Source organism: Falco cherrug, chromosome 4 (genome assembly GCF_023634085.1).
Source record: "Falco cherrug isolate bFalChe1 chromosome 4, bFalChe1.pri, whole genome shotgun sequence".
NCBI lineage: Eukaryota > Metazoa > Chordata > Aves > Falconiformes > Falconidae > Falco > Falco cherrug.
In genome coordinates, this window is record NC_073700.1 from 58,758,515 (window position 1) to 58,784,673 (window position 26,159).

The window sequence follows — 26,159 nt, forward strand, 5'->3', positions numbered from 1 at the left end:
GCATTTGTAAAGGAATCAAGCCAAAATATTGCTAATATTTTTTTTTCTCATAACTTTGCTCATCAGGGAAGAATGTAAAATTACTGCTATTTTTTTCTCATCATTCCCCTATGTCACTATCTTTCTGTCTTTCTCCAATATTATTGTAATTCCTATTGAATTTTGTGTGTCTCATATATGACTATAGAGCAGTTTTCTGGGAACGTTTTTGTCTCTCCCTTGTATCAAACTCTGAAGAAGATGCTACGCTGTCATCTACTCAACTATTTTCCTACAGAAAGACAGAAGAGAAGGTAGCAAATAAAACCTTGGCAACTCTCTAAATAAATGCATTTAAGGGAGTAAGTTGCAGACAAGCTGTGGATATGGGTATTTAGGTTATTGTGATGGCATTAACACTACGGGGCTACGGCCATGTATAAATCTCTTAATCACAACCTTATTTTTCCCACCTGCAACATGAACTAGTATCAAGAGCAGATGATACTGTTGAGGATTAACTTTTAGTGCAGATGGTAATGTTGAGGATTAACTTTTAGTTACTTTTTGTGCAGTAATCCAAACGTGTGCAAAAGACCTGTGCTAACCTTACATTTCTTTAAATAGTCCCGATACACTGCCTGATGTGAGCTTTCAGTACTTGCAGAAAGACCTTTTGAAGCAGAAGTTTCTCAGTTCCTCTTAGTGCCATCAAAGCTGTTCCCTTGGATCTGGTACTTCACTTAATACCTAGGTGTTTTGTGTCTTTTTTTTTTTTTTTTTTTTAAAGAAGCTGCATTTAGCTAAAATATAAAGAGACCAGCAAACTCAAAGGTTAGCTGTTTTGTACGTATGTTTTTTTCCTGAATGTATTAGCTACCCTCTCAAAATCTTTGTACAATATTGTAACTAAATCCTCAGAGTTTAAGGGTAAGGTTATAGAAAGTCTGTCTTGCATTTGTTCCAGTTCCAACAGAAAGCCTTTCTCTCAAATGAATCTGTTTCTGGTTTTGGTTCCAGATAAGATTGTGAACTTTGGTTAAAAGTGGTTTTTCTCACTCTGCATCTTCAAAATTTGGACACAAATGGAGTCTTTGCTAATGGCTTGCTTTATTTATGGCCTGTTCTCTGCAGTTTCAAATACGTACTTTTCCAGGGAGACTTAAAAAGGGAGGGTCCACTCATTGTCCTTGTTCATAAAGAGCAGCTGAGGTGGAAGAAAAATTGTCATTAAAGAATTTTCCTGGAAATCTTCCAAGGGAAAACCTCAAGAGTGAGTGAATGAGAAAGGCGATCTCCATCAGTTACACCTGACTGTTCAGATAATTAAGCTTGTAATAGGAATGATAACAAATGCATTTTCTGTCAGTGGGAGGTTTGCTGGCAAGGCTCGAGCCAGAGGAGGAACATCGGGCTGTACCAAAATTACCTAATGCTAATGTTAGTGATGTTACAGTTCGTATCTGCTGCAGCTTATTTTGAGTTGCCATACGTTGCCATTTTCTTGCTGGTGCTGGCAGGGGTGTTGTGCACTCACCGAAACAGGCTGATGTCACCAAGCCCATCCATCATTGCTGGTTATGTCACTGATAACTGAATAATGCAAACTAAGGCATCCTGCCTAAATGGAGCAAAAGCCATTTAGAGGCAGTCTTGCCCGCACCAGGGAGAAGAGAGGGGCAGGTATGTTGCACAAGGGACTATAAAAAGGGACAGAAAAATAGGTAAGTAAATTTATACCTGAATTGCATACAACAATTACAACCTCTAGTGCCACTGTAATAGTTTAATCAAAAAATGTTTGAGCACAGCTAATTTTAACTTTCATGGTTATTATCTCTGCTTTGATAAACAATGACAGCCGAAGCCAGACAGCAGCCTTTTGTTCCCATGTCCTGTGACTGGTTGAATCCTGCTGTATTTTGCACCCAAATCCAGTTGTATATTGGGGTCAGTGAGCAGAGCTATGGTGTGCCACAGGGTCCCTGTGCCACTGACCAGTGACAGGAGAGATGCTGGGACAAGTTCGCACTGGGACCTGGGATAATAGGCATTAACTCTGACGAGGTCCTCATTCTGTGATGTGAGGGATGGGAGAGAAAGCCAAGAGAAGGTAGGTTACCATAAGCAGAACCTCTAGTCCCACTACTACTTCTATAAACAAATAAGCAAAACTCTAAATAGTTGAATTCAGAAAAAAGAGCACCAGAGATGGAATTTTTTTGGTACTTCCCACAACTCTCTGCAATACTGTTTATGTCTTTTCTCTCCCTGCTATGTGGGTCATGGACATACTTGTCTGCTCCTAAAAAGTCATTGCATTCTTTTATCTGCCATCAGGACCAGTCATGCTGCTGCAGATCTACCTACCCCATACCCTGCCGTGGCCCATGAGTGTTATTTATTCCAACACATGCGATGTGCCAGAAACTGCATTTTCCTACAAAGTTGCGTTGTTATTACAGGTATATAAGAACTAGAGGGTAGGCTGTGGAAGGTGCACATGGATGAAAAGAAGGCGGCTGTATCTCATTTTCCAACCTCAGGAACTGCTCGATTTCCCTTAAGGGCAGCTCTCCTAAGCCTCCCTCCCTCTTTGCACAGAGCAGGGCTGGTCCCACAGTGTGCACTGCCTGCTGCCCGCTGCATGCTCCTTCTCCAGCTGCACCTGCTTGCAAACCGCTGTGCATAGCTCCTCCCTGCTGCTCCCTCTGTCCAAATTCTGCTCTCGTGGCAGGATGGCCCTCATAGGAAGGGTGCTCGGACCTGGCTGCAGCAGAATGTCAATTTATCTGCCTGTCCCATGACAGCAGAGACTGCTTTCTGCTCAATCTCTCCTTGGCAGCACCAGCTCAGGTCTGGTCACCTGCTTTGCTCCCACTTTGTCTTTTGACAATAGGAACATTTTTTTTATAGTTGTTGTTGGTTTTTTCCCCTAATCATGTACTACATGAGTACTAGGGACGAGTACTCCACAATCATGTACTAGGGAGAGAGTGTGAGACCTGCATTTCTAAGGGAATGGACACCAGAAAAAGGTAGGCACAGGTGTTTCCAATGTGTGCAGATCACAGTAGGGACCAAAGTTACCAGCAATGCCTGCAATACTGCTTATTAAATTATTAAATCAGTGCTCTCCATTTTTAAAAATACTTTAATGTGCTTGGAGCAGCAACATGCTTTATTTGCACTTCAGCTGGAACAAAGAATAGGCTGTGAGTTTATTAGATGCATTGCAATTGCTCCCATGTATTCCTCCAGGCAAGCACCCAGGATTTATTTACTGTAATGCAGCAACACTGGCCAGTTGGTGGTTGTGCGCAAGAGGATGGGAACAGGGGCAATTTCCCTGCCTGGCTGTCTGTTATTTTTTTTTTTTTTTTTTTGCAGAAGCTGATTCCTGCCTTCCGTCTGGTTCCCTCCAAGCGGGAGAGAACATTGGCTAAAGATTTGTGCATTGACCTCCAGCTGGTCTAGATCAGAGCCCAGAGGACAGAGAAGTTTGCTGAGAAAAGAGAAGGAAGGGCACTGCAGCCTTTCAAAGGTCACTTATGCCTCCAGGGCTGATCAAAGAGTCTGAGAGGTTGTTTGGGCATGTCACTGACAAACAGGCATCCAGTCAATCATGTTGCATTTGAGATCCTTTGCCGAGATGGAGAGAAAGAGCTAAGACAAAAAGCAGCAGTCAGCAGAACACATCCCTCAGTGTATCAGCTCAGCCATTGCTGCCTTTGGTGCATCAGCTGTCTGTCTTTCCTGTTGGGGGACAGAGCTGCAAGATATTCTCACTTTGCATGATCTGTTAAGTCCTGCGGCTGAGCTTTTCATCATTAATAACTATTAGTAGCTAACATCTACCCAAAAGCGTGGATTTGGCAGTGATAGAAGAACAGCAGCCCTGGGTGATCCCTTCTGTGCCCAACTATCTCCACAGCAATGTGGGTTTAAGAGCAATTTCAGCATTAATTGCAGACGTTGGAAACTCCTCGGTCTTCTTTTTACTCCAGACATCTTTTCAACACAGCCTGTCAATGGCCTCTGGAGCCTTTCTGTGGATATCAAACTTCTTTTTCTAGTGCTGTTCCCTTCTTTCTTTTGGTTTGTACACAGGCAGTAAACATATCTGAATCCGTGGGATATTTTTGGAAAATTAGAAAAGAAAACATTGCGTTTATTTTGGGAAAACAAAGGCGGCGGCACATATTCTGTAACAGACCCAAAGTGGCTGTTTAAATTATTGATAGTGATACAGAAGGCCTGTTGACAGAATGATAGTTCAGCTTTGCATGTATTTGTCTTTCCCTTTGTTCTCCAATGAGACAAGGCTGTTTATTTATGCCGGGGGCAGATTGCATTGTGCAGATAAAGGCACTAAGAATGAATAACGAGCACACTGGACAGGCGAGGAGCATGCAGCAGCCCACCCCAGCCCCAGAAGGCTGGCTGTAGTTCAGGGTCATGCATGGTGGATCACGCATTGCTGGGGCAGGAGGGGAAAGCTGCCCCTTGAGCCCTGCCGTGCTCCTGCTTGGGGTGGATTTAACCTCACATGGCTTTGGACATCTATAGCATCAGCCTTTACAATCAGTAAGAGGAATAGACACCTACAGCAGGGTTACAGACGCCCCTGTTTTCAGAGGAGGTCACACACACACACACACACACACGCCCTGGTCCCCGACACTGCCCACCCCATTGCCTGGATCTCCGCTGACTCTGAAGGCAGCCTTGGGCAGCTAGTGTGGATTGAGATATTTAAGCACAAGTCGCCACATTTAACCATTTGGATGCCTCCTTGGTGGGTAGAAGGATGTTTTTTTTCCTTCCATCAACTAAAAGTTCTCTTTGCTGTAAATGTACACATTCCAACTTTTTACCTGCAACCATTCCCTGGCTTGGAATGGTTGGGGAGGATGCACATGTAACAAATTTAAGCCTACTGAAAATAAGCTTGTTTTTCTTATGTAGCTTTCTCTGACTCCACAGCAATAGTCCTCCCGCTTGCTGGGCTCCATGGACAACAGGGTGTAAACGACCAAGTTTTAGAAAGTGTATTGTGAGCGAAGCTATGAAAATAACCTTAGTGACACCGCTAGTGGCTTGTGGTTTATGAACCAGCGAGGCACCTCCAGAGAAGGTAATAACAAACTATGGAGGATGGAGAAATCAGAAAATTTTGCTCTCCCTACACTGATAGAAGTGTGGAAAACAGTTACCTGGCAGTGCTCATGGTGGGTTTTATCGAAGCGGTTGTTGGTCTAACTCTCCTCTCCAGTCAGGCAGGTTTTGACCTTCATGACAGCAGAGTTAAAGCAGCCTAAAAGTGTACTGCTTCTCTCCGTCCCCAAGATGAGTGCCTCTGGCGCTGGAAGTGTTGCAGGCATCCCAGTCCATGTGAACAATTTTACTGCCCTTAGACCCACCTTGACTTTATATTTGGGAATTATTTTGTCTCCAGGTACAGCCTCTAATGGTGGAGAAGAGACATCACAGGTGCTTTTCATGAGGCCTTTCCTTATGTGCTGTACTTATAGTGTAAGGAAAGGCTGCCTTGACTGAAAAGTACACATTTTTTCTTGGAAACGATGAAATCCATCCATTGCCTGCTGGCGATGAGGAATACCCGTCTATGTGTTTTGCAAAGAGACAAAAGCATTCTGCTGTTGCCCTATTAAAATAATGACTGGTATAAAGAACAGATTTTGAAAAATCAAGCAGGGGGAGTGAGACTGCACGTGAGCCTGTGTGCATGTTGAATAAAAGGCTGAGTGAGGATTAATATTATATTAGAAATTCAACATCTCTGAATCACTGCAGTTTTCATTTTAATGTTTCACCAAATGACTATAACCTTAAAAGTCAAATACATGACAGATGCACTTAATTACCTCACTGGAAGAATAATAATGCTCAGGACTGTTAAATGGAAGAAATGAAACATGACTAAGCTGGCGTTTGTTACAGTGCCTAGTTTTAGACTTTTCCAAGCCATTTGATGGTAAGGCAAGTCACTAAGCAGTAGGTAGTTACTAATGCCTTTTCATCTTCAGGGCAATGGCAGTCATGGTCAAAATCACACTTTCTGTGCCACTTCCCATGCTGGACATGGTGTGTGTTAGGTCCTCACCAGGATGCTTCTGCCAGAAGAAAGGGAGACCTGGGCTGAAGAGAGGGCTAGAACCTGAGAACACCAGTCTGTCCTCATCACTGTCACCACTGGAACTGGGGGAGCCACCCTTTCCAAACCAAGGCCCAGCGTGAGATGACCAAGAAATTAACAACTTTGGGAGGTTTAAACTGAACAAAGAACAATTATTTTAAAAATTATTTATCATGGCAAAATGCAATGCCCAGTGCCTCACGTGCATGGTTCAGCGTTCAAGAGGCATCAGCAAATGTAACATGTAGTTTTTGTGAGCAAACATAGCCAGGTGCTTAATGTAGACAAAATTACCAGCAGGGGGAAATGCTTTTTGACATAACTTGTGCTCACCTTTATCTGTTGAGAATAATTCTAATTTGGAAAAAAAAAACTTTCATGTTAATCGTAAATCTAGCCATAGGCTGCAAGAAATATACCTGGTGAATGTCCCTGGCTACTCCATGAAAACACAAGGTTTCTGATAGGAGTACTTTTAATGTAGTGTTTCTTTCTTCTTCTTCTTTTCTTCTTCTTCTTTACTCAATTTTTTATTCATTACAAAGTAAAAAACTGTTGAGCTGAAAAATAGTCATGTTTAAATTTATTTTATGTTAAATACGTCAGTGAAGCAGCAAAATGTTTTTTGTATTTCTCCATTGCCCAAGGCATTTCTTAAAGCCTTTTCTCATGAGCTACTTTTACCCAAATGCCTGGGAAAACAAAAAAAAAAAATATCCCTGAATGAACTGATTTATGAACACAGCTATTAGTTTTTAACACACATTTCATTTTTTGTTTTTCTCTCCTGCATGAAAGATATTTAGTCTATGAATATTATTGGTTTTAAAACCCCTCTCTCATATATCTCATGTAATCACAGAGATTAGAGATAGAGAAGACTTATTGGGTCATTTAATTAATCCCCTTACTATTACAGGACTGTCATCCAGAGTATATACAGTACTTTGTTTTGTCCAACTCAAGAAAATCTGGTATATGTGGGCTTTGAAAATGTCAAAAAAATAATTCCAGTGTCTCATCAGTCTGATATTGACCAGCATCAGTCGAGATAACCCAGCTGGACTAGCACGGTCACAGCATGGCTGTTTTTGTGTATAATTGCAAAGATCCAGTGGTGCAACTGCCACTACATGTGGCTGCTTCCACAGCCCATCCATTTCTACATGGCTCAGGCTAGGGCAGCTTTTGATGTGACCCTACAGCAATGTTCATACTTGTCCCTTTACACCCTTCCATCTCTTCCAGTTTGAGGGCTGGGAACAGGAGGGAGTTTTTGTAAAACTTTCATATCCTAGTTTCTAAGGATGCTCTGCAAACCAGCATGCTCTAACAGTCGTGCTTAGGAATTTCAGATATAGCTTTTTGGGTGGTGCTTTTTGGTATGTAGCTACTTGTGATTTTCATTCTTGGAGAGTTTTCAATCCTATGGAGCAGAGTGCAGCAGTAATTTTGCTTGTTGCAGATGGAAGATGCACACCAAATACTCTGTGTAACGGGGACTTTTCCTCAATTTTTCGCTTTTGCTCAGAATGTCCTAGGTTAAAACCACTCTTTGCTGGCTGTATCCTGACTGCAATTTGGTATTGGCATCCTCCTTCCCATATGCTGTTTTTTGGGGGCAGCTGAGATGCCAGTTGAAGTATGTAATTGCTCTTTTGTATGTGAGTGCCTTTGGCATATTCAGATATATTTATTTTTTAATCAGGAATGAGTATAACATCCTGCAAGGGCCAGGTAAGCGATTTGTATTTGCTCCTGACAAAGTGTTTTATTTCTGAGCAGAAAACATCACATTGCCCAAACAACATAAATGCTAGCTAAGGTCAGTACCTTTTCAACAATATTTTATTTTGAGGTTTCCATCAGTATTACACTTTTCCAATAACACAAAACTCAAAGATAAACAATTGACTGTCCTGTTTCCTTGAAGGGACTGGTGCCAGATCCATTTGCAAAGTCTATCACTGGGCTGAGTTTCCCATTACGTGTGGGGCCAGGGTGCAGGTTCTCCACAGACCTTTTGTGTCGGCAGCTGAGGAGCAGGCTTTTGTGTGACACAGCATAGTGATGACACTGAGCCTACACCAGGCGAGGCTACTTGTTTGAAAACCTACCAGTTTTTAACATCTGAAGTATCCAAGAATGAGGGTTGAGGAAAAAAGAGCAGAAACCAAGTCTTTCTGACAGGCAATCCTTCAGGCAGCCTCGTGTTGAGGGTTATGAATGGAATGCTCAGGTTTTCCTACTTCACTGTTTGTTTTTGTTTGCTTGTTTGTCAACATGAAACAAAAGAACAGCTTCCACATATCTCAAGCACTTCCAGGGGGTGCTTTTAAGCAGTAAAGTACCTGCTCCTCTTTTTCAAAGCTGATATTTTTCACAGCCTTTAGTGCTTATTGCAGTAATCAATTTAGGAGACTATGGTGAACTTTTTTGTAACTTAAACTCCTAAATACACATCCAAGAACCAAAGTAAGTGCCTGGATTTCCAAGTGCCAATGCCCAGGATCTCCCATGGATACAAGGGACTGAGAAAAGAAAAAAAAGCCGAGGACTCTATAAAGATGCCTAATTTCATGTAGTTCCTTTTGGAAAAATAATGGTCTAGGAACATCAATATTTACCTACAGCCACTCAGGCAGAGTTTTAAAGCTCAGACTCACTTGTAGCACTGAGATGTATGTACTGGCTATGTGCCATTCGCTATGGGGACAGCAAGGTCCCAGAAAAGGACCTCCTCAGAGACAGATCCACATGAAATGCTTGATGACCTTGGACAGGGAGTTCAGATGCCTGTGCACATGCAAAGCTGTCTTGCTGGTTCAGGGTGCTTTGCATTGAAAATGGCCACACTAGTTGGAGCCCAGCCAGATAGCCACTCGACCAGCATGGACCTGTCTTCTCTTCCTCAGCCCTCTAGTGCTGCACCATCCAGAGGCTGGCTCCTGCCTGTGAGCAGCAGCCTCGGGAATAGCCCCGGCTTGGCTCTTTCCAGCTTCGGCAGTGGCTGCTGTGTGGTGAACACAGTGTGTTTCCAGGGGACTGGTTGTGATCCCTCCACTGGCCTCTGCAACAGACTTTACAGGTTTCCACACTCTGTTGAGTGAATCTTCCTCCTACTAGATGGCACAACAGGGCTTTCATATTGCTCTGAAAGAGGTTTTTCTTGTTTGCCAGCTCATGTGGTGAAAATGTGATGTGCGAGAGTGATACGGTTGGAGGCAAGATTTGAAGCGATGCATGCAGGTTATGAGCTAGAAGGAGTCTGAGGACAAAGCCTTGCCATTCTTGGCTGCAACACAGCACCATGGCTCCTCTGCTCAGTAGGACCTCACATTCCAGCTGCACCTGACATGGGAAAGACACTGCTAAGCTCCACCGAGTGCCTGCTAGACCAGGCTTTTTGGCACAGGAACACAGGATAAAGACCTTATTCCAGTACAAAGTTTATGGTGAGATTCAAGAGGGGCTGATGGGCTTTTTCTTCCCATGGAGTTACTCCAGCAGGGCTCCAAAAAGAGGAACTTTCAGAAGGAAGAAGATACTATTTATTATAACTCCTATAGACATGTCTTTCCTATGTACATTCTCATCCTGCCCACATCTACATTTGACCCTACTCTTCTCAGAATATCCCATAAATTAGGAGACTTATTTGCTTGGAAGCGCTTCCTAGGCTATCCTCTCTTTGGCTTAATTTCTCCTCTCTGCTCTGTGTTCTGCTGCCTTTGGCTCTGGTGCAGGAGTGGGCACTGAAGTTGGTGAGATATCGGTGGGATCAACAAGAAGCCAGTGATGATTTTGTGAGATACTACAGAGACACTAGGCAAGTCCAAAGCTCTGCACTTGACCCTCCTTTTTTCATGTACCATGCAGGTGGTGATGGAGGGACAAACAATTTGCATAGTTTCATTCATATTATAATGAAAAGAACAGCAGCAGAAAAGAGAGCGGATACTATCATTAAAAAATCCAATTGAAAAATCCAGAAAGCTTAGCTCTCTGATGAGCAGTTTTAAGCAGCAAGTATTTTGTTTATTAGGATGTTAATTGATAGAAGAACTAGGAATACTGTTTCACAACTGGAGACTTTTCTTCTTCAGAGCAATGTTCCACTGAATACTTTCTTATAACTTGCTCATCACACAGATCATGAAAAGTGGAGGTTGAGAAACAGGGATCCAGGCAAACATTCTAAACCTATTATTTAAACGGTTACTTCTATTAATCATGTAAAATAAAAAGCTTTGGGTCTCAAAGAGTCATGCTGGAAAATTGAAGTTTAGAGTGTGAATACCTTTGATATATTTATTTTAGACTTGCTGGGGCTTGGTCTTCTTTCAGTATGGATTTTCACCTGTAGCAATCTAGCTGGCATCATCACTGTCAGTGGAGGTTTTCAGGGTAAATGAGATGGGAATCTGGCTTTCAGTGTTATAAAAAGTTTGTATTAAATTCAGCTAGGTAAACTTTGTCCTCTGCTCGGTTGCAGGTTTCTGCCCAATGGCAAAGGGATGTGGAGAAGAATGGGGAAGTAACTGATGCTTCTTCATGTTTATTCTTCACTAAGGCATCACTGAATCCTGATCCAAACATTTCTCCATGACTGTATAGCAGCAGTTTCTATTAATGTCAAAGAGTCTTTGCTACCTTTGCTGCTCACTGTTTTGACATTTTGGGGCTACATCCACACCACTTATGTAATTTTTGGCCTAGAAGACAGAGGATGACTGGTAGGTCTCAGCACAAGCTGTGTCAAAGCATAGGGTGGGTGGCTGTGTTTGTGCCAAGTGTTATTAAAGCAACAGCTGCCAGCACATGCTGGCTGAAGATACGGCTCGCTTTACTTCCAAAAAACAGCCTGCAAGGTGCAACACCCACTCATCCTACTCCAGCAAGTCATGTCTGCTTAAAGATAAGCAAATATCTGTGAATACGTTCACTGAAATCTACATTTCTGTCTGGATTAATGGTTGCACTGCTGTACCACTTGGAAGCTGTAGTCATAAACCCAGGCTCTCGATGTACGAGGTGCTGTACAAAGGCAGGAAAATTAATTTTGGGGTGTTTCTAATGTTTGTTTGGGTCTGCAGGGTCCCGCATCCCTGTTCACCCATCTGTTGGGTAATCTTAACACTTTCCTAAGCAATTGTGTTGTTCCTTGGGAAGGTACCATTGGTTACAATCCACTCTGACTGTTTTAGATATTACATTAAAATATTAGTAGTCTAGCAGTGTGTAGAGACAGACGATCCTTGGTATTGTCCTAAAAATACCATAATCATTATCCAGTTTTCTCTATATAAGGATGGAGCAGGAGGTCACAAAGTAGAAAATCAAAGGCAAAATCAGCAGTAAGCAAGATTAATAAGGAGAATGAATGGAATAACAACTGAGTAGCATAAAGCTGACAGGTTCTCCTCTTAGAAGAGGATGTGCAATACAGGTTTTTTCTAGTAATTATCATCATTTCTTATGAAGTATCAAAGAAGCTGAGGAAGGAGGAAAGACTGGGAAAGCAGTGCTTCCAATCCTGCTTGAGCAACAGCTTAAAATTCTGCCTCCCTCATGCAGCTGCTTGTCAGTGGAGCACAGGACTCCAAACCCATGTCTGTAATTCAGCCCTTTCAACTTGATTCTAAGCAGGGCACTGACAATATCTGGGTAATTGCAGATTACTTGCAGATATTCCCCGGTTCCCAGTATAAGGTCTCTCACAGCAACAGAAACAACAATAAAATTGCTTAGATTGTCACTTCAGAAACACTCAGAAATCACTGGTCTGCTTTTCAAGATGCTCCCATGAAGCACAATATTACCATTGTTTGTGGGGAAGCAGAATGAGAGCCAGCAGTAAGTGTTGTGACATACATCTGTAGTGGAAAAGTTTTGATGGGGAGTACGGAACATGGGTAGGAAAAAAGAGAGATGGGAAAGTGCTTTCCATAGCTCTTTGTTGCTGTGGTGAATAGCATCACAATATCTCTTAATGAAGCAGATGTTCAGATAAACAATTTCAGGCTACAAACACCAAAAAATAGAATCTTCCACAGGGCTTGAGTTCCAGCTCTGTTTCCCTTGTTAACCAGTTGTCATGCTCTGCTTGGCAACACCATAAGCACAAAGGCATCTAGTGGATAGAGAGTATTTTAGAAGAACTGCCAATATGATTTCTTAAGCACATCTTGCTTTGGTCTCCGTCATCTTAGATGGAAACTTTGGTTTTCAGACTCGTGAACTCCATTGCTATTTCTCCTTCTCATGTGGGACATTATGTCCCTAACACAGTCCTGTTGTAAAATTAGGAAATAAGTTTATGTGAAACAGATGCATTTTGCTTTATTTGCTTTTTGCTCTAATCATGTGTCAGCACTAGCTAACTGAGACTGTGTCAAATAATCTCCAAAGCCTCATGATAAAATTGTTATGTTAACATCCACATTTCCTAATACTCTAATACAATTACCTTTGATACTTTTGCTCATTTTTGGATGTATAGATGACAAAATTGTAAGGTGAAGGGGAGAAAATTGTAAGGTGAAGGGGAGAAGACCTTTTAGAGGAGAGGTCTGGTTTGTACAGTAAGTATGGGGTAAAAAAGTTACACCTCACTATGGAGAAACCTGAATCACCTGTGGGTCTCACCATTCCCAAAGTGGAAAACAAGGGATGGCTTTGGAGACTACTTTAGAGCACACAGCAGCTGCTAAAAAGGCTTGGTGCACCTAGCATTAGGTTCAGGGCAAAGACAATTAGACCACTGGGCCAAAACCAGTGTTAGCACTGGGAACATCTGCTCTAGGTTTGTGTCCAGACACTTGTGAACTTCTGTAAACAAGAAACTTGGGCATAAAGTCCAAGCAGCCACCTAAGGAGCATCTATCAGAGGATGTCAAACAGAGGTATGGGCAAAGGAACAAATCAGCCCTGTGGACACTGCTTAGCAATCTGCACTTCTTTTTAAGCTGCCATGGTTGATTTTGAAGTGGCCTGCCTGGCTCCTTGACGAGCAGGGATTTGGCAACTGGAAGCATAAAGCTGGCTAATGGGGAAAGGTGCACAAATCTCTGCAAAAACAATAGCTGGCTCTGTGCAATCTGAATGCAAAGCAGAAACCATCATGTGCACCGAGGTATAGAATGAATCAAATAAAAAGAAAAATAAAGACTGTAAAGGGCAACAGCAGTGTCTGCAGTGTAGCTGTGCTGCTTATGGCCTCCTACAGCCCGTGTTAGCACAGATGCTGTAATCGCTCTTCTCGTGCTTTTGACTGAGGAGCCAAGTATTTTCCTCGCGGTGTGGAAGAGCCGTGTTATGAGGTGGTCAAGGCTGTGTGCCAGCACCTGTGCACCTGCCTACCTGCAGCACACAGCGCGAGAGCGCACGTCCTTGTGAAAGTGATACAGAAAGGCTGCCCTAACCTAACTCAAATTATGAAGTAACAGGGTCTTGAGAGCCCTGCAGTGAAACCTCTGTGAGGACAGCTGGAAATGGAGTAAGTCTACTACAATAACAAGAGGGGAGAGGTAAAATTAAAGCTTTGGAATGCAGCAGCGTTTGTGTAGACTGCGTGAATATACATGTGCTTAACTCATCATGCCTGGGCTCCACAGCTGAGTGTGGGTTTGTGTCCACAATGTGAGTCCTGGGCAAGCCAGGTGTGGGAATGGCATCTGTCCTACAGGACCTGCAGTGGCAAGTGCTGAGACACACAAAGCTCAGTTTAGTACTCCATAAGACAGACAGGCACCTGAATACGCAAGGAGGTATAGAGTGTAGAAGTCATGTGGATTATGCCAAATTTTGAAGGGCTGGTGTTAGGTTTTCACGCTTACTAACACCTACGGATGCTTGGTGTTCCTATGAAGACAGACTGGATGCTGAGACTCGTTATGGACAGGTTTCTTTCCTTGGCCACAAGGACACGCTTGTCTGGAGTCCACAAATGCAGGAAAGGGGTTGTATGGCTCGAAATCAGAATTTTGCCCTATGGCTTCCACATCTTCAGGCCTTTGCATCTAAAGACCACAGGCTACTCCTGGGCTACGCTAATACGCCTCAGGGAGATTGCTTTCCCGTTTGAGTCTATGTCAGGAACTGCAGCACCATATCCCCTTCGTTTATTATTTCAGTTAATGGCTAAAGGTGACTCCAGAAAAAGAGGGTTTGTGAATAAAAAGGACTTTGTAAGACCAAAGTGTAATCACACAGAAATCAAAATAACTTTCCCCATTCAGACTTATCAGGAAAATCTGTCTCTATGGGACTCTTTGTTGTCAATGGATAGAAAAAGACAGTTTTAAGAGTGGAGGTCATCTGACCTATTTTAGATGTCTCTCTCAGTACGATGCTTTTCCCCCCACCTCTGTCCCTATTCACTGGTTCTCCATCGACTTGAAAGGGAGCCTACAGTAACTAGCTCAGCTACAGACATCTCCATTTAGTCAGCTAAATCCACTGCCTGATACAGAGAATCTGGGTCACAGATGTCAAGTGCAAAACTAATAAAGAAATGAACAGACACATTCATCAAACTCTTTTATTGGCTGAAAAGCTGGTGCACTAGCAGCAGTACACAGCTATTTCTTCCCTTTCATTAAAACCTGCTTAACTTGGATTGCTATTCACTTAAAGGTCCTCCTTCACATTTCACCTTTTCCCTTAGAATTAGCCTTGGCACTCACAGCATTTTCTCTGAACATCATGACCTCCACCTGTGCTAAGATCGGGTTATTCTTTTTACCAAGATTGCTCTTGTCTAAACAATGCTGTATGTTAATTAGGTCAAAACACTAATCCAGTTTCCTTATTATTTGGGAAGGGGAGGGCATTCAGGATGTTTAAATGATGCTGGAAACCTAATTAAACAAGTCCAAAAGACTCTGAGTTTTCCCAGTTGAGAATATTTCCTGTGCTTCTTTCACTGATGCTGATGGTCCTCCCAGTCACCTCTGCAGCCCCTGGGAGGTGTGAGGCTTTGCAGAACGAGCAGTTTGCATAGGAAAATAAAATGTACTCAGCACTCATGGAAGTCTTCTGACTGATAACATGCCCAAAGCACAGCATGTGGACTGCTTTCTCCTCTTTGGCTGGGGGCTGGGTGCGGTGCACTGTCTGGAAGTCTACAGACAGCGATTTATCTGGACACCTCGCTGCAGTTGTGGAGGTGATGGAAGGAAGTTGCCAGGGTCTGAGTTCAAAGCTCAGTAAGTGCAGTACACTGGCACTAATAGCAGACTACTGTATTTCTGTCACTGAAGGCTCTGTCTGGCAGTGCAAGTGAAGACCTTTCCCAGACATTTAAGAGGAGCATAGGAGCCAGCAGCATGAAGGAAGCTGTCAGAGAAAATCCTCAATAGCATGAAACATAATGCTAACACAACACCCAGCCCTGGAACAATGTGACATGACTTCTGTTCTTCATTTTTGTTGAAGTGCTACAATTTCCTGAAAACCAGAAGCAGCTTGACAGGCCAGATGAACCATGCCAGTCACAGGGATGATTGACTGCAGTCTGGGACTAAGTCTGTGAGGAGGAGAGCATCCCCTTCTGCTCCTGTTGACCTCCAAGGATTGCTGATGCTCCTCAGAGATGTACTCCATGCCTTCCAGAAGAGAACATCTGAGAGGCCACCTGTCTGTAGTCAGAGATTTTGTAAATCCCTTTGCTGCCTGGTCTCTGGACTTTGGATGATAAGGCTTTAGCGTACCAGGCTGACTGTAGAGGAATTGTAGAGGAATGAAGGCAGGTTAATTAACAATATACAGCTGGGGGCTGGCTTCAGGGGTGGTGGGTTGGCTGACGTGGAGAAAGTGCAGGTGTGGCTGGTTCTTGCTAAGTAGTTAAATAGCTCTAAGGGGGAGGGAAGGGGAGTGTCCAATGAAAGGAGACCTGGAAGAAGCAGAGGGAAGAGAGAGAGAAAGAAAGAAAGAGAGTGTGAGAGTGAGTGCTTTGCTTGGGGTGCTTCAGTAGCAATCTCAAATTCTTTGCAATCAGTGGTTGCATGGGTCCTTTGCTCACCAGTAAGTGTCAGTCTGTGCAAAAAATAAATAGGCAAATGACTTACCCAATAGTCCAGTGGTTGTGCTAACCTTGGGCCTAACTAATGTGGTGTCCAGACCAGTTTGCTGCACTGACCACTTTTTTTCTGTGGCACTTCCAAGAAATTCACCACTGAGTGACCTGAGAATTTACCAGCCTATTGCTTCTCCTGCTGATCGTCTTAGGCTCCTTCTGCTGGGCCATAAATCATAAATTTTTCCTGAATGTTTGTACTGTGCATAGTACAGATGGAGCTGTGACCCATGGATGAGGTCATTAGGCCTCCTATAATGCCAGCAATAACAGAAATGATAACAATAACAAGCTTGAAAGAAATCTCTGCCTTCCTAGAGGTGCAGGGAAAGGCATCTGTTGTAAGCAATTCTTCCATACAAGATGCAAAGAAATACTGTGAAAGTCAGCTTGTGACTTGTCACTGATTTCTGTGCCATCGTTACCCTTTCTCTAATCCAAATATTTTCATCTTCAGTTGTTCCCATATTGTTAATCCCTTTATTGTCATCATTGTTTTGGTGGACACAATTTCTCCTCATAAGTGACTTTTCATTGTTATAAGCATTGTTTCATCACTGTATTGTGTTGTACAGCTGCTATTTTTCCTAGAATTGCATTCTTTGTGTGTAATTTCCTGCTTAGTACTTAGCACAAAACCCTATTGTCCTTGCCTATAATTTTTGCCTTTTCCCCTCCCTGGTCCAGTTTTGCTCTTGTCTGTGATTCAGCCTCCACAGACGTGTGTTCTGCAGTATCCTTTTGCCTCCCTGTAATTTGTATCTTTTGCAATATTCAGTCTGTGCCTTTCCCATTTCAAAGGAAACTTGCAGCAGTGTGTTAATCAGATTCTCTCTTTTCCTACATGCGGTTCTCTTCCAGATTCAGCTATCCTTTCTTTTTCCTCTCATGTCCACTATTATATTACCAGTGAGTTTCTTTCTTTATTATAATGCATTCTTCTCTGTGCTTTTATTCTGTTACTTTCTGCCTGTGCCTTTTTAAGCTTTGGCACGTTTCTGTACTTCCAAGTTTTTGTTCTCTTTGCAGTACCACATTCTTGATTTGCTTATATTTTCCCCACTCTCTAAAACAATTTCTGATACCGTCATGCCATTCCAACTCTGGGCTTACACCATTTTTAAAGTTGATTTTGCTCCTTAGTTTCATGTCCTGCTGGTCTGTTCTGTGGTTTGGCAGGTGCTGGTGGCTGTGCACTGAGAACAGTGAATCCAGTGCTCAGGGACAGACTCTGAGCCCACATCTGTTGGTGGGTGGAACATCACCACTGCTAGCTGCAGGACTGGGCTTTTGATGCCCACCTGGATGCCTCAGGATGCTGCTGTTGAGCCCAGAGGGCTTAAAGGGGCTGGTGCAGGAGGGTAACCTTAGGCATGAGAGGGCTTTCCCTGCCTGTGCCAGTGAGCTCAGCCCTCCCTGGAGGCAGGCAGTAAAGCTGTGGAGGTTTGTACAGGGAAGGAGCTGGCTGTGTTTGCAAACTGGTGCTCTCCCAGCCCACTGCATGTTGTAGGGCTCTCTGTGGGCGCTGCACTTAATGGTGGGCAGGGAGCACAAACCTGCACTGCTCCCTCCCTGCCAGAGCATCGCTGGCATGAGCCTCCCACATTTCCCAAATAAATCACATCACCCTCTCCTTTCCCACAGAAACCCGACGACTGAGCGCTGCCTCTCATCTGCCTCTTACCCCCCACATCAGCCTGGTTTTCCCTTTCTTTCTTTGCCTCCCCTGCCCACCCTTTGCATCTCCCTCACTGAGCCACTATGTGTCTGCCTAAGCACTCTGACAGTGGGATCTAAATAATTATTTTGCTGTCAGATGTTCCATTTGCTTTTCCTTCTCTGCTCTATAATTCTTCTGTGAATGGTGACTGCATAGTTAATCGCAATTCATTACATGGCTGTCAGAAATCCAGGCCCTGGCTCCTCTTGATATATTCAATCAGTGTCCTTGGCTTGCATGCAGCTATGTGTAGTGGGCTTTAGATTAAATTGTTATTGTTTTTTTAACAGCTTATACATCTTCCAGTGCAGTCATTGCAGGACCTTGGGGGCGCTTGGATGGAGCGACAGATAGAGTGAGCAGCAGGAGAAGCAACTGCCTCCGTGATCAGAAGAGATGCAACATTAGCAGTGGCTGGACCACTGGTGGGAGGAGGCCACTGCCCTGCAGCTGCCTCCTATGTTGTGTGGCCAGGCAGGGCTCAGGGATCTTGGTCCAGGTGGCAGCTGAAGCTGACAGCACTGCTTTGAAAAGTCATGGAAATATTTAGTAAGCTTTGAAGCTTGATAGGCCAAGGGTGTAAGTAAAGCGAATTATGTGGAAAGAGGTAAAATAGTTTTCTGGATCAGTTGTCACCACTGTCCAAAATAGGGAATCTTTTAGGTAAATAAGTCCTTCTTCCAGCCCAAAGCAAAATCTCTCACCTTCAAAGCTAATTGAAGTTGAAGGTACAGCTTAAACTACCTTGTTGCTAGCATTCCATGAAGGATGCCCGCTGGTATTGCACCCTCGGTGCAGCGCAGCCTGTCCTGCGTGCCTACAGCCTCTGCTGAGGACCTGTCAGAATGAGGCCAACCTATAGGCTGTCCTAAATATATTGCCAAGTTAATCTTGCTCATAGCCCTCACCAACACCATCCCTCCAGCCTGTATGAACAGAAGCAGGCACCAAAGTGACTCCGCACTACTTCATCATTCAATACTTAAGAAGTTTAAAAAACCATAGTTTGAAGACAACTTTAACCAGCATTTTACCTGAGAAACACAGATGGCATCTTTATAGTTTGGGCTGAAAGCTTGGATTCCCTCACTGGTTTCTGTGATATATGTAGCACACTTCAGTCCTCCATCAGACTATTTCTTGAACAGTGCCTCTAGCAGTATCAAGGTCCAGCAAACCATGGCCAGCATAAAAATGGTAACCAAAAAACTATGTTATATAAAAATGTTCAAGCCAGCATACCCACCTACACAAAACCACCAGTCATCCAAAACATACCAAAAAGATATAATAGGGTGTCAGGTTTTCAACACCACCACACCTGCTTTTAGGTGAACCATACCCACCTTGACAGTGTAAAGAGGCTGCTTGCCCGGCAAATATTTTCAACAAAGACAGTAAAATATGATGCAACTTTTACAGTTTTCTGAGAAGCTTGCTTCCCAAACCTTAAGCTGCACCACCACAGAACATGTACCAAGTAGAATCAGATTATTCCTTGAATAATGTGCATGAAAATTGTCAATATATTCCCAATCTTAAAAACATCCCTCAATCCTACACCTGCTCCTCTCAAAATGTAATATACTTCACTGACTACCCAATGTTCTCATAGAAATTTTATGGATGAAACAACCCCCATGAATCAGACAAAAAGTTTCACAGCCAAAGCAAAAGGGCAAACCCACCCAGCTATTAGTAGACAACCAACTTTTACAACACAACCACTCAATTTCCACTCTCTCAGTCTTGATCCTCAAAAGAAAGCTACAAAACACTTTCCAAAGGTGACAATCAAAAGACATTACTCATGATAAGAAAAAGTCACAGCATCAACAGAGAAAAACATTTATGGCACGTAATAATTCTTCCCTTTCACCACCACTCCAACTCACTTCCCCGCAAAACCACCCAAGTGCCTTCAGCTATAAATTCTCACTCCCTCCTTTATCCCGCCCTGTCTGTCTCTTTCCAGTAGAAGATACTGCCATGTCACCTTTCACTTTGTAAAATCCTTTCTTCTATACCACAGGTACCAAACTTTTTTACTGTTTTCCCCCCTGATTAAGACAACCTAGTTAAATTCCACCCTTTGTTCTTGGCTCATCCTCAGTTTTGAAGTTTGGTGTGCCTATTCCTGGCCCAGCAAAGAGCTTTTGAGCCTGAAATCTGTTTGTTGTTTCAAAGTGCTATCAAAGATGCTACCTTCTCCCTACAAACTTTGCCAATTGTAATAAATAACTTAGAATAGTGCTGAAAAAATAACACTACAAATCTATTTTGTTGCATACATATTATTCAGACTTGATCTTCATGGCTTAACTTGTATTTTTTTTTTTCTGTATTTTTTTTTAAACAGGTGGGAGCTCTGGTTGGATGATACTGCTGGTCTTACTAGGAATTATATGAACTGACTTCATTTTTAAAAAGTGTGTGCAGATTTATGTGTATCAAATCATCTCTACATAAACCTGGATGGTTTGCTGTGGCAACACAACACTTCATTCCTGTTCCTTTTGTAACGCATTAGAGGTCGTGTTTAACTGCCTCAGCACCTACATGTGAAATACCAGGCTTTTAAAGCACTGTGCCTGTCTTAAGTTGTAATATCTGTGTTTGGGTATCATCTACCACAATAAGACTTTGATTCATGATTTGGTCCCCTAGGTACTACCACCAAGGAAACTCCACGCAGGCCCTAATCTTGCCATCCATCTGGAGTGGTGTCTTGAACTTAAAACTGACGGGGTGCTAGCTGTGCTGCTCAGCATGGGGGTTGCAGGCAGGGGCGAGCAAAAGGTCTTTTTGAACTGTGAGTACAGGAATCAGAAGAGTACTGGGTTCCTCATAGAAGCTGATCGTAGATGGAAAGCCCCCAAATGATTTACATAGTCTGGTACATCATGGTGAGCAGCGTCTTTGAGATTGGGAAGGTTTTGCCTTTCCTCCCACTGAGTGGAGCACGTGATGTGAGTGTAGAAACATGCCTCCTGCTGCTCAGGTGAGTGAAATGGTTTGATAGTAAAGCAGCCAACAGGCACGAACACTTGGATTCAGGCACCTCATTTATGCTACCTTTGAAATTTAAACTGGCTAAGTGACTCATCCCAAATTACTGTCATCATTCTGCAAGGATTATATTTTATCTTTTTTTTTTTTTTAAGACGTGTTTTCTTTCAGACAGTAAAAGCCCATCAGACTACAAATCACTTATGTACTCCCTGTGTCCCTAATAACAGCTTATTATCTCCTAATCTCTGTGTACAGGAATGCACTAGGGAAGCTCTTGGGGACTGAAATTCCAGGGAAATATTTCTCCAGGTGAACCGAAGCAGGTGGGATGGCAGCTTTTACTGAAACATCTCCCACGAGTGATGTTTCACTCCAGGGTAACATGTACCCAGGCCTCTCCCTGGGTTAGGTGCAAGCTACCTGTGTTGCAAACCTGAATAATAACACATTCAGTCCTGCTTCCTTCAATATTAAACTCATCCACCACAGATTTCATATGTGTGACCCTGTGGCAGAGTCAAAGTTACCTGCACACTCCCAAACTGCAGAAAATGCCTGGACGAAATGTAAGTTCTCAGGAATTGATGGTGCTTTGATGTCAGTTAATTCCTGTCCTTTTGGCATAGAATAGCACAAAAAAAAAAAAAAAGAAAAAAGAAAAAAAAAAAAGAAAAAAAAAGAAAACTCTATAAACGTGTCTTTGCTCACTGTTTATGGCAGGACTTGTGCCTGGTTCCTGTAGGAGATGCAAAGGGGATGCTATTGGAGATTATTTATTTATAAAAATGCATTAGATGCAGCAGTTCAGTGAAGACAAGTGCCTGGTTCCAGCTGGGTGGAAACAATCAGCTGCACAAAGCACTGGCTAAGGAGTGCTGGCATGGGTAACAGCGCTGCGGCAAAGAATTTGGAGATATGAGTAGGTGCTATGGCAAATGCATATTAGAGGATCATGGAATTAGTTATCGGTTGGGATGCTTCGGAATGGTGGCATAGGTGATATGTAGTTCCTTGCAGGAAAAGTACCGATTCAGCTCAACTGCTTCATTCGGTCCAGAGTGCTCCAGTAGTAACATGGACCACCTGTGAAAGATTTGAGGGGTTAAATGAAGTTGTTTAGTTACAGATGAGGGACAGTAACAGCCTTCAGAGATGCAAAAAAATGTTCTAAGCAGCAAGGGATGAACAGCTCACCCTATTCCTTGTGGGCAGGAGGGAAAGAAACGGCATTGGGCTGCCAGAACAGAGACTCATGTTAAGCATTAGGAAAAACTAAAGTTACTGAGGCACTAGGAGGGCCCAGCATTTCCACCTTTTCAGGTTGTTACGAAGAAGCTGTGCAGACACCTTTCAGCGATGATATGTTGATGTTTCTGAGCAGCTGACCTCTGAAGGTCTCATTTGCTATGAGTGGGAAGGCAGCAGTTTGTGTAGTGCCCATACATAATTTAGGAAGCTTGCAACTGCTGCCTATAGGTTTCCAAAACCAGCAGTGCTGGAAAGTCCTTGGCAGCACTTTTCTGTCTTTCTCAGTGGCACCCAGGGGTGTGTGTGGAGGGAATTATTTTTTTTCTGTCTGAACATCAAAGTCCTCTGTTCACTTATCCTCGGCAAACCCTATGTGTTCATCGGTGAAGTAAAAGGCAATGGGTGCATTTTAGGAAGCTAAATCACTTGCTTTGCCTCAAATACTGGTTTGGTAAAACAGAATTTTTCTTCAAATGTGGGTCAAACTTGAAAAGAAGTATCCAGAAGTTGTTAAAAAACCCAACCTTTAAAACAAAGTTTCAGCCCATTAATTGCCTTGACAGTTTTTCAACAAGACATTTTATATTACCCTAGTAATCCTGGTTTTCCATTTTTTCCCCGCAAGTTCTGTATTTTAAAAGAATATTCAAAGAACAAAAAAGAATTGTATGAAGTAATTTTTCCTATTGATCCACAACAGTTTTTGAAGCTGGTTGGATACAGGCCAAGTCTGTGCCTTACTTCTAATTATATCTACTCTGGCTACTTTAAGGTGCAAATAAACATCTGAGAATCCCATTCACAGCTTTTTCTGATGGTCTCAGAAAGTTCATTTCTTGTTGATTTCCCCATGCAGAAAGAAACTAGTGCAGCAGGGTGCTCAGGCCAGGTCCTGTATCACTCTTCCTATGAAGAAATGATAGGGTTTAGATTGGATTAGAGAAACGCTTTACTCTACTCCCAGTTCTAGCAGTCTCGTAATATCTTAATCCATCTTTAACTTGATGCCACTGGTCTGATGAGCTTGACCATACTTTGAGAGCAGACAGAGAAATGCTACAGGGTAAGAAATGCAATGATTTTCTCTCTAGTGGGGAGCTATGAAAAAACATTAAAAGATGCCTCTAAGAAAACATATTTCTAGAGCCACCAGTGCTACCTGAAGAGCAGGGTGTCCTTGTAAGTTTATAGATTCTTTCCTTAGCCCAGCATGTGCAATATTTACAAGCTCATTGAGTAGATGTTATATAATGTATTCAATTCCTAATTATCCTCGCAGATGAGAACAGCTATATCACAGCCATCATGTAGTCCAGCTCCACTTTTCTTATAAGCATCGATATTTGCTTAGCAGGTTTGCCAACTGGATGCTCCATTTTACTTGCTTGCAGTGAGCACGACTGTGGAAGATCTTATGATCCTTTAGCAAACCGTTAGCTTCTCTGCATCCTGACTCATTTCTGGAGAGAGCAGAGAGGTCTTAGCACCTCGCAAGGCCAGATTTGCACACAAGTGGAATAGTTTAACATGAAAAATACTGTTGTTGTCAGCAAAATATTTGCCTGTAGGATTAGTGAATGTAGCAGGAAAGCAAAGGAAGTTAATGTTTGCCAGAAGGGAAATGAGAAAGCTCTCCAGTATGGGGCTCAGCTGAGCAATCAATCCTGAATATGCAGCCCAGCACGCCCAGAGCCAAACACCCTACTCCTTCTTCCCAGCAGGAATTTATTAGTTTGAGACACTTTCCACAGGTTTCTCTCTGAACTCTGTTTTCATAGCTTAGAAATGCTCCTGCAGGGCAGGTGCCCTAAAAGTGTGATTTGGGTAATTGTTGCATTGCTCCTTGAGAAAAGCAAGTGAGGAGCCACACGCATCCCTTTCTCCGATCAGGCTGGCTGATGTACAGTAGCGTGTGTCTTCAACAGAAGAGGAGGGTGGCACCTAGATGCTTTGGGCAGGGGTGCCACCCCTAGTGCTGAGGCTGCTATCTCCTCCACGAGTTTTCCTCAGAGGAACTGTTAAGTGTGGTGCTGGGTTTTTGACCTACACCCAAGGAGAGCCTGTACCAGAACTGCTGGCTGAGCGCAGATTTTAAGACTGATTCCTCTTCAACGCCCTGGGCATCTATTGTAGGCCATTCAGGAAATATCTTAATCTTCCAGGGCATCACAGCGGAGATAGTGATTATTTTTAGCTGTAATCACTGCTTTCTTTAGGATCTATTGCACTTGTGAACAAGAGAACTGATCATCTTTGTCTCTGCCGTGCTGGGATAGCCGTGCTGGGGTTACCATGGATGAGACTTGCATTCATCTCACTGACTCCCTTGGGCTGGCCGCTGGGGTGGGATGACCTTGCTTAACCTGGGATGCCTGCAGAGTGGACAATTCCATCTCAACCAGTCACCCCTGCAGTCAGTGTGGATGGGCAGGAACAGGCAGGACGTAGTTAGACCTTTCTTTCAGATGACTCACTCTGAAAGCACCTATTGCCCAATGACTGTAATGGATGTCATGGTCTCCTCATGGCTCCAGACACCCACATTTGGTGAGAATCACCCCCTATGCAGACTTGTGTCACATGTGGAAGGTCTCTGGGGACAGGACAATGTTTCTGCCTACTATACAGTGCCTGACACTGTAAGGAACCATATCCCTTACTGAGACCACCAGTTCTAACGGAGAGTCCAAAGGTTCAATAACTAACATGCTGTTACTATAAACTTGTGATCAATAATAAACATGCTATTTCTATCAACTTATTTTCAGTTTGTTTTCTGAAGAGGGATTCCCAAGGCAGTAGCAAACTGACCAGAGATCGGATCAGAGGCTTTGTTGACCTCCGTTTGCTGGTGCCACCACTAAATCTTGAACACCCATTACAAAAGAGACCATGACATTTCGAACAGCCACTACTTAGTTTGAATGATGCTGTTATTTTTAAGCCTCCATCTGTAATGAATGCTCTCAGCCTGACAAATCTTTATTTTGTGGACTTGGTTAAAGATTTTGAAGAACATTTTTCAGGAGGAGACTGCTTTGATGATATACTTTGCACATAATACTTGAACAATCCCTATCTGAAAGCTGTGTTGTTAAGATATCATTTTACTTCTGGTGGAAGCAGGAAAATGCTGATGGATTGTCTATAAGATGCATGAGCAGAGGAGACAAATTAAACAGAGGGCTCTGGGTGAATAATTATTTTGTGTGCTTACCAGAGGAAATTGATTATCAGACATTCCTGATCAATTCATTTTCCCTACATCTGCTTTTTCACAAGAATGAATATATTTCACTTTATTAAAATTTCATGGTCTAAGGGAGCTTTTAATACTGTGAACCAATAATGCCGATAAACTGTTAGTATGAACAGTCCAGCCTAGTGGTGATGTGCAAAAACTTCAAATGTGGAAGTAAAGCAGCGGCGAAAGACAGAGCAAACAGGAACAGCTACATGAAAAGAAAGAAAGGTTTAGTCAGTGGTAAACTTACCCTTTGCCTCTTCCTCCTTGTGTTACTCATTGATTAGGGTTTTCTGGCTATAACTCTGTCTGGAACTGTCTCCTTGCTCTCTAAAGCATAGTGTGTGTGTAAGTTGAAGAAGAAATACTCTATCTAGAATGTCACAATGATTTTTGAGACTGGTTTTGCAAAATTAATGACATCTACCCAATGCTGTTACCAAAACTCCGGGCTTTGAAATTTGTAGCTCAGTACCTGGAGCCCACAGAAAGCAGCAATACAACAATGTGTCATTAGCCCAGAATTATACAGAGGGGACAGAAGACACACGCTTTCAGCCGTTCAGTGCAGTCAAGAATCATGAGTTTCTCCACCTACCCTGATGCTGTGGTTTGCTCCATCTGGTGGTGATGTGACTCTGCATGAACCTGCAGGATTGATTTACCCTCTTACTTTCTTCCTGGCTCTTCTTGCTGTCTTGTCAGCTGTGAAAAGGTC